The sequence below is a fragment of the Sciurus carolinensis genome, chromosome 1 (assembly GCF_902686445.1).
Source record: "Sciurus carolinensis chromosome 1, mSciCar1.2, whole genome shotgun sequence".
Classification (NCBI taxonomy): domain Eukaryota; kingdom Metazoa; phylum Chordata; class Mammalia; order Rodentia; family Sciuridae; genus Sciurus; species Sciurus carolinensis.
In genome coordinates this window covers 180,927,664-180,937,030 of record NC_062213.1, presented here as the reverse complement: position 1 = coordinate 180,937,030, position 9,367 = coordinate 180,927,664, and the positions used below count along the sequence as shown (strand labels likewise).

Below are 9,367 nucleotides of genomic sequence, written 5' to 3'. Positions count from 1 at the left end.
CCCAAATGTATGCTATTGAGATCCTGAGCCCAGGTCTAACAGGAAAAGCTGTACACACTCGATCTTCTTTTTATCTCACACTCGATATAAATGACTATGAAATGGAACTGGAGATCTGATACGGTTTGAGAAATACACTGTTGAGCCTGACTGTCAGATCTGTCATGAGACCCAATTCCACCCTGAGAATGAGAGGGTGGTATCTACCCTGTAGGAGATGGATGGTTTCACTCCCAATCTCCTGGGAAGGAAGCATTGTCGGTCTCAGACTAAAAGCAAGGAGGATCTCACAACCTTTCTAGAGCTTACAATCCAAGGAGAATGATAAGGTTGAGGGACTTTCCATTGTGGGGGTAAGCTGGCCCAGCAACAAGGTAGCAGCTCTAGGGTAGGATGAGAGATGACAGGGGTGACCTTTGTGGATGGAGTCCATGAAGAGGTATCTCTGATATACAGTTGTAACTTTTTCTTTTCTTTTGTTAACCTTGGGCTTATGCATCTGTGTATGTTCCTCTCCACTCCCACCTCTGACACACACCCTTACTGTGCTGAGTGACTGTTCTTTGGGGGAATTAATGGAAGTTTCTATATCCAGACTTAGATCAAAACAGTAAGGAACAACTCAGAGCAGCCTACAGAACAGCAAAAGATGACCTAAGAGATTGCCTGGTAAGAGACAGCAAACGGTAATTATTGATATTATTTGAATATCAGGAAAAGATAATTGACAACTTAAAATAAAAATATTGATAATGCATTGTGAGCCTGGTGTAGAAGCCAAGTATTTGGCAAGAGGAACACAAAAGCTAAGGGGAGAGAAATGGAAGTGTGTTTGTAAGGCTCTTATACTACAGGTATGGTAGAATCCTTTAGAAGTAGAACATGATAAGGTGAAACTGTATGCTATAAACTTAAAAACAACTACCAATATAGCACAACAAAGACTTACAGCTCATAAGCCAATAAAGGAGATAAATGGGGCCATAAAAATAGACCCCATTAATTCAAAAGGAAGCAGATAAAAAAGTAAAGAGGAATCAAAGAACATCTGGGAAATAGAAAACAAAAATGATGGATTTAAAATCAACCACGTAAATGAAAACTCTATATTTCAAATGGTCTAAACACCCTAATTAAAAGGCACAGATGACTACTCTGTGAATAACTAAAAAGAACAAATTTTAAAAAATTTTTAAAAGGAACAGATGATCAGATGATGTTTTTAAAAAGACAAGACGCAAGTCTATGTTGCCTACAAGAAACTCACTTTAATAAAAGGCAAACATAGGGTTAAAAATAAAAGGCTAGAGAAAGACCTATCATGCTAACTTTAATCCAAAGAAAGTTGGAGTATCAAAGTAGATTTCAGAGTGGAAAGTATTACCAAGAATAAAGAACATTCTTTCATAATAATGAAAGGGACAATTTATTAAGAAGACATAATAAGCCTAAATGTTTAGAAACCTAATAAAAGAGCAACAAATACCTGAAGTAAAAATTGATAGAACCTCAAGGAGAAATGGACAAATATACAGTAATAAGTCAAAGTTCTCAATAATACTCTCTCAATTGTTAAAACAATAGAGAATCAATAACATTACAGAAGACTGAACAGCACTCTCAACCAGCCCATTGATGTTTATAGAACACTCTACTCAATAACAGAAGAGTACACATTTTTTGCAAGTGTGTGAAGAATGTTCTCCAAAATAGGAAAATTCTAGACCACAAGACAAATCTTAATCCATTTAAGAGGATTTCCCTAATAGACGTATGTTCTCAGACAACTAAGTTAAATTAGAAATTAATAACCAAGATATGTGGAAAATATCCAAATGTTTTGAAGCTAAATAACACACCTGCAAATAACCTATAGTTCAAATAAGAAACATAAAAGGAAACTAGGAAGTAATTTGAATGAAAGAAGCATCAGATCAAGATTGTAGGATGCTGATAGAGTAGTACTTAGAAATATATAACATTAAACTCGTATATTAAAAAGAATAGTCTTGCCAGGTGCAGTGGAGCATACCTGTAATCCCAGCAAACCCGGAAGCTAAGGCAGGAGGATTGCAAAGTCAAGGCCAGCCTCAGCATCTTAGTGGGGCTCTGTTTCCAAATAAGAAAAGACAGGGGATGTGACTAGGTGGTAAAGTGCCCCTGGGTTTAATCCCCACTCTCTCCCTCAAAATGAATAAAATAAAAATAATAGTCTCAAATCAATGGCCACTTGCACTTTTTCTAGAAAACAGGGGCTGAGGATGTAGCTCAGTGGTAGAGGTTGCTCAGCCTGCCTTAGTTTGTGCCTGCCCCACCCCAGCACCAAAAGAGAAAACAAAACAAAACACAAGAAAGAAAGAAAGAAAAAGGAAGACAAGAGCAAAGAAAACCCAAAGTAAACAGAAGAAAACAAAGAGTAAAAATCAGAGAGAAAATCAATGAAATAGAAAACAGAATAAAAAAGATAAATCAGCAAAACTGAGAACTAGTTCTCTGAGATGATCATAAAGTTGATAAATCTCCAGCTAGCTTGACCAGGAAGGTGGGGGCAGGGAAGGAGAGATAGGTAGAGAAGAGATGCAACCCCTTAGTTATTAGGAAAATGCAAATGAGAAGCCTCTATACATCTATTTGAGTGTCTAAAATTAAAAAGAGTGACCAAACCAAGCACTGGCAAAGATGTGGAACAACTGGAACCCTTATATTGGAATGCAGAATGATAGAACCACTTTGAAGAGAGTTGGCAGTTTCTTAGAAGGTCACACATTCATCTGCCATATAATCTAGTCATTTCACTCAGGAGAATTGGAAGCATATGTTTGTATAAAGATTAGTGTCTACATATACATAGCACCTTTATTTGTAATAACTTTGAACTGGAAACAATCCAAACATCCATCAAGTGAGTGAATAGACAAATTGCTGTATATTCGTACAGTATAATACTACTCAGCAATAAAAGGAATGCAAGAATATAAATGAATCTCACAATAATGAGTGTAGGAATCTAAACAACAAAAGGTACATATGATATGATTTTAATTCATTCAAAATTCTAAAAATGAAAATTACAGTGGTAGTCGGTGGTTGCTTGGGAAAGAAGGTGGGTAAGTAAGGTCAGAAAGGAAAGGTTGCAGAGGGAACAAAGGAATTTAGGGGGATGATGAACATATTCATTTTTTTGATTTGTGACAGTAGTTTCACATGCATATAAATATGTCAAAATTTATCAAATTATACACCAAATATGGGCCATTTATTGTATGTTTCTTTTGCCTCAAAAAAGCTGTTATATGTTCAAAAACATCAAAAAATAGCAATCAGATTTGGAGAACCAAAGGGAATCACCAAAAATGTAATCATTGAAATAGAAATAACTAATAACTGATGAGTTGATTAATAAATGAGCAGAGCTGTGGAGTAGACGTGGGTGAAGAGAGAATCAGTGCCCTGGAAGAAAGAACTCAAGATATTATCTTTAGTTAAACAAACTGATATAATGAACATACTCCTAGAAAATGTAACTCATCAGGAAGAAATGGGAAAACCAGACAATTCTGTGATTATAGGACTACAATTAAGGGAACTTGATTAATAGCTAATTTTTCTCATACAGAAAAATCCAGGTTAAGAAGGTTTTATCAGTGAATTCTACCAAACATTCATATGAACAAATAATTCCAATTTTGTGAGGTTATACCAAAGTGTCAAAAAGAAAGAGGACCTTCTTTCTGCTTTGTGAAGTTAGCATAATCATGACATCAAAACCTGAAAAAACAGTGTAAGAAAATAAAATGATAGTCTTTCTTCACTCATAAATCACAGGTGTAAAAATCCTTTTTTAAAAAATCTTAAAGCATTAGGAAGTTGCATCTAGAATACATGTTGACCAAGGGGAATTGATTTCAGGAATTCAAGGTTGGTTTAACATAAGGAACAATGTTTTCATGTAATTCACAGCATTCACATAAAAGAAACATAATAGCTAGAAAAACTCCTTTTTGTTTTTCTACTATTTCTTCTTCAACTGTCATATGGACATACATCTGTAGCCCTAGCAGCTATCTTGAAGCATGACATTGAAGAGGAAAGCCACATTCTGAGGATTGCAAAACAGAAAGACAGGAGCCTGAATCCCTCGTGGCAGGAAGAAGCCACCATATCAGCCTTGGACAACTGATCTTCTGACTTGTATGTGAAAAGCAAATAGTTTGAACAAATGTTGTGCTTCTTGAAAATCAAATTAGCAGAACCAAATCCTAATTGACTCTGACACCCAAAGCAGATTGTAGAGGTGAGGGGTGTAGAGGTGAGGGTGACTTTGTAGAACACAATATTTAAACAAAGACTTGAAATATGAGTAACATCTCATCAGACAGAAAGGATTAGAAAGAAGGAAGGCATTCTAGACACAATACTAGCAGTATGGGAAGGCACAAAGCACACAGAGGCACCTGTTCAGAAAAGAGCAAGATGAATATAACAAGTCTATGTCTGGAATATTCTGCTTGGGAGTAAGGCTTGGGGTGGGACTGGGACTGAATTGAACTAGAGGAGAGGAGGGTCACTTTGAAGTCCAATTACATGCAAACCAGCACCTCTGGGGGAAGGTGTGACCTTTGCAGGGCCCGTGTGAGTGACAGATATTAGCTAGGCAGGACACAGCTCAATCAGGGGCAGTGAGTCCTTGACTTGTGGGAAGGTGATCTGAGCTCACGCCTTTGCCTTCGCAGCTGAGTGCTTCTGACAAAAGTGACCACGGTCGGTCCTAGCTTTAAACAGACAACCCTTTAAGCCCCCATCACCAGTGGGGCAAGTCCCCCCACAAAAAAGTTCCTGAGAGAGGAAGTCTCTGTAGAGGGAGGAAAGGTTTCCCTCTATGTATGTAACTGGTGATTCAGTTGCTTAACATTTTTTTCCCCTAAAATATCAGAAACATTTATGAGAAATCAATCTACAACACCCCATAGCACAAGGCTATGTACATTCCAATTTTCCTGAGGTAGTGATAGCTCGGTTGTTGACAGCGCCCCGTTTCCACTCCCCCAAGCAGACTGCTTTGGATAATAAATTTTATGATGGCGCAGCTCACTTGGTGAAAGAACTTTATAAAGAATTGTAAACCTTTGCTAGTGCTTTCTCTCCTTTGGAGACTAAACAAACCACTACTATTCCCCTCAGCCTGCCCATCTCCCCAAATTTGGGGCCTGAGGAGAAAATTTAAAGGGATATATTATTTGACCCTAGTTTTTTAACCAGAGCAACAGAGGAAGGAGGAGGAAACTGCCTCCAGAGCATGATAAGACCAGCACTATGTGACCAAGAGTAGCGTCAAAGTGGTAATAACAGGAAAGAGTATGGGTTTCTCAAGGGAAAGGAGGTGGCGTGATCTTTGGAAGATAAAGGGAATTTGCTACAGGAAGGTGTGATGGCCCTAGTAATTCAAGAAAACCACCCATAGGCCTCACTGGCTGCCCTTTCCCCCTCTTCCTCACCACCAAGATTATCAGGGGAAGGGAGCCCAAGTCTCTCCATCAGTGCCAGCAGCAACCCAGGAGGTGGAGACCTCTCCTTACCCCCTCCCTTTAGCAGATAAGGTCTTTAACCTTTAAGAGATGAGGCCAGCAGAGGTAGTTAGGTGCACCACCCTCACAAATGGACTAATGTTTCATGGGAGTCCTGGCCCTTATGGGACTATATTAGTACTTTGGGAACACGTCTTTATTAAACAAGTCCACCCCAGGTGCTTGATCTCTTCCACACACAATCAATTCCTTCCACACACAGCCAATTCTCCACCATGTTGTAACCCAGGCAGGGGCCTTCAGTAGGATGCTGGCACTATGCCGTTAGTGCCCTTCAGTTAAATCTCAAGCCAAATAAACCTCTTGAGTCAAATAAATCTCTTTACTTTTTAAGTTACCAAGACTCAGGTATTTTGATATAGCAACAGGAAAAGGACTACTAAACATTCCTATTTAAATTCCCACACAGAGGGGAGAAACTTCACAGAGTAAATACTATCTTCACTTAAAACATGATAAACCAGGAAATTTCCAACTTAGGATAAAAGCAGAGTAACTCATGTTGTAAAATGTTCCTATTGATACTAATTATAAACTCTTGACAAAAGAGAAAAAAAATAATGGTTTGAAGGTACTGGAAAATTATCAGCATCAGGCAGAACTAAAAGGGAGGATTTGACCTGTGATAAAAGGGAACCACGATGACTGAAATCCACTTTATCCAGCTTTTCACTCGAGAACTGACCCCAGTCTATGCAGTGCAGTTGGGTGCTTTGAGACAGAGGTGAAGCAAAAAGCTCAGGTGTATTGAGGAGTCAAATGATAATGTTGGGTACCCCAGAATGGTTGAAGGGAGGAAAACCCAGAAATGAAGGAGCTCCCACATCTGTGTATTGATTCCTCTGAAATCTGTGACTGATGCCCAAAGCTTGAATGTGTGGGGTGAGACCCCAAGAAGCCAGCAATAGCTGGAACTCAGAAGAAAGGCAAATCACCGAGTTGAGGACTCAGTAACTGGTCATTATAGGGACAGAGTTCAAAGTTCGAATCCCGTGGAATAAGAGGGCTTTATAAAAGACCTCAAGCTTTGCACTGAAAGCTAGGGGGACTGCATCCCAGGATTAAATAACACGTTCCAAGATTAAGGGATTTACCAGAGGATAAAAGGGAGAATCAAAATAGCTTGCCCTAACAAAGCCTAAAACCAAGCCCCTGTAAGACCAAGAGGGTCTGGTGGTAATTTATCTGCCCTACTAAACAAACACACACCTCAATACTCCTCAGAGAACTAGAACAGAATGTGGAATTCTCAACGTATAATAGATTTCTTTTAGTTGCTAGACATACGAAGAGACAGAAAAACGTAACCCAGTGAGGAGTAGAATCAACGAATGAAAACCAAGTGACAAATGCACCAGATAATGAAATTAGCAGGGGGGACACGTGAGATCTGAATGTTTGTGTCACCTCAAAATTCCCCTGTTGAAACTCAACCCTGACTGATGATGTTAGCAGGTGGGGCCTGAGGAAGCGATCAGATGACGGGAGTGAGACTAGTGCCCTTATAAAAGACACTCCGGAGAGGTGACTATCCCCTTCTCTGTGGAGACACAGCATAAAGTCACTGTCAAAGAGGAAGCAGGCCCTCAAAAAACACCTATCTACTGCATCCTGGTTTTAGACCTCTCAGCCTTCAGGACTGTAAGAAAGAAGTTTCTGTTTTCTATAAGCCTCTTGGTTTTTGTTATAGCACTCTAAATGGACCAAGACAAGAAATTTTAAAATGACTATGATAAATGTGATAACGAACCAATAGGAAAAGATGTATTTAATGTGTGAAGAGATGAGGGATTTGAGAAGAAAAGTAATACTGAAAAATAAACTAACTAGCAAACAAAAGAACCAAAGGGGAATTCTAGAACTATATATATACATGTATACATAGGTAGTGCTTTCTCTCCTTTGGAGACTAAACAAACCACTACTATTCCCCTCAGTATACATATATATATATATATATACATATATATTTGAAATATTTGAAATGTAAAACAAAAGTCATTAGAAAATATAGTAGTTTGCAGAAAGAAGGATCAGTGAACTGGAAGAAAGAGCAGTAGAAATTCTCTTAATGGAAGTATAAAGGAGGGAAAAGTTGAAAACAATGAAAACCTGAGGAATTTTTGAGTATCAAAATACTTGTGAGAACGAGCAACTGGAGTTCCAGAAGGAGAGGAGCAAGAGAATAGATCAGAAAAAAATATTTGAATTAATATTGGTCAAATATTTTCAAAATTTGACCAGGAAACCCACCCCCCCATACACACAGATCCAGAAATTTCAACATACTTCCAAAATAAATACAAATAAAATTATATATAGGCACACCAAACTTAAATTCCTGAAAAACACAAATGAACAGAAAATATGAAAAGCAAAGATATTTCTCATCAGAAAAAAATAAAACCAGAAGACAACATCATTAAAATACTAAAAGAAAAAAAGAAAACCCTGTCAGCCTAAAACTCTGTATCAAGTGAAAACACCATTCAAAAAGGAAGATGAAATAAAGATATTTTTAGACAAACAAAAGGCAAAATAATAAGCCATCAGGTGATGTGATTATAAGAACTGCTAGTGCTAGCTCTGGCAATACATACACTAGTTTGAACATTAAAGAGAAGGTTTTAGAGAGAGAGAGGGAGAAACAGAGAAGATTAGCATGGCCCCTGCTCAAGGGTGACATGCAAATGCATAAAATATTTCACATTTTTAGGCCAGGACAGAGCGGGTTGATAGATTCAAAGTACTGAAAGAAGAAAAATGCCGCCAATAAAGGATGCTATGCCTGGCAAAGTTGTCCTTCAGAAATGAAGGAGAGATAAGGATTTTCACAGATAAACAAAAACCGAGGGAGTTCACTGTCACTAAACCAGGCTCGCAAGGAATGCCAAAGGGAGCTCTTCAAGCTGAAATAAAAGGAGCTAATTAATACTACGAACACGCATAAAAGTCTAAGACTCACTGGTAAAAATATGAAGATGCCAACACTGTAACAGTGACTTGTAAATCACATATATCTTTAGTGTGAGGATTAAAAGACAAAACTATTAAAAATAATAATAGTTATGGTAATTTAAGGGACTTACCATATAAAGAGACATAGTGATGTCAAAAACAGAAAATGTATAGGAGAGCAAAAATATAGTTTTTTACTGCAGGGTTAAGTTGTTAGCAGGTTAAAGTAGTCTGTTAAAACTGTTTCAAATGTGCTTCGTGGTCACCACAAAACATAACCTATAGTACATATAACAAAGATAGAAAGCAAGAAACTGAAGTATACCAGCACAGAAAACAACCTAATCTCAAAGGAAGATAGCAAGAAAGGAACAAAGTAACAAAGAATCTATAAAACAAACAGAAAACAACAAAATGGCAGTAGTAAGTCCTAACCAATCAATAACTAATTACCTTGAATGTAGATGGTTAAATTCTCCAATCAAAATATGTAAAATAACTGAGTGGATGAAAAAAGAAAAAAAGACTCAACTACGTGCTAATGTGTTAGTCAACTTTCCATCACTGTAACAAAATACCTGAAATAATAAACTTATTAGGAGGAAAGGTTTTTTGGGGGGCTCAAGTTGCACAGTTTTCAGTCCATGATGGTTACTTGGTCCCATTGCTTTTGGGCCTGTGGCAGCATTGAACCTAATAATAGAAGTACAGGATGGAGAAACCTGTTCATCTTATGGCAGCAGAGAAGCAAAGAGAGTGACAGTAAGGGATCAGGGTCGCAACATACCCTTCAAAGTTATTCCCCCAATAACTAGACTCCACTT

At 37.9% G+C, this 9,367-nt stretch overlaps 1 pseudogene; it reads left to right on the top strand.

The window, feature by feature from the left end:
* The first annotated feature begins 8,227 nt into the window (after nucleotides 1-8,227).
* On the top strand, nucleotides 8,228-8,299 carry LOC124968443 (uncharacterized; annotated as a pseudogene).
* The last annotated feature ends 1,068 nt before the right edge of the window (nucleotides 8,300-9,367 follow it).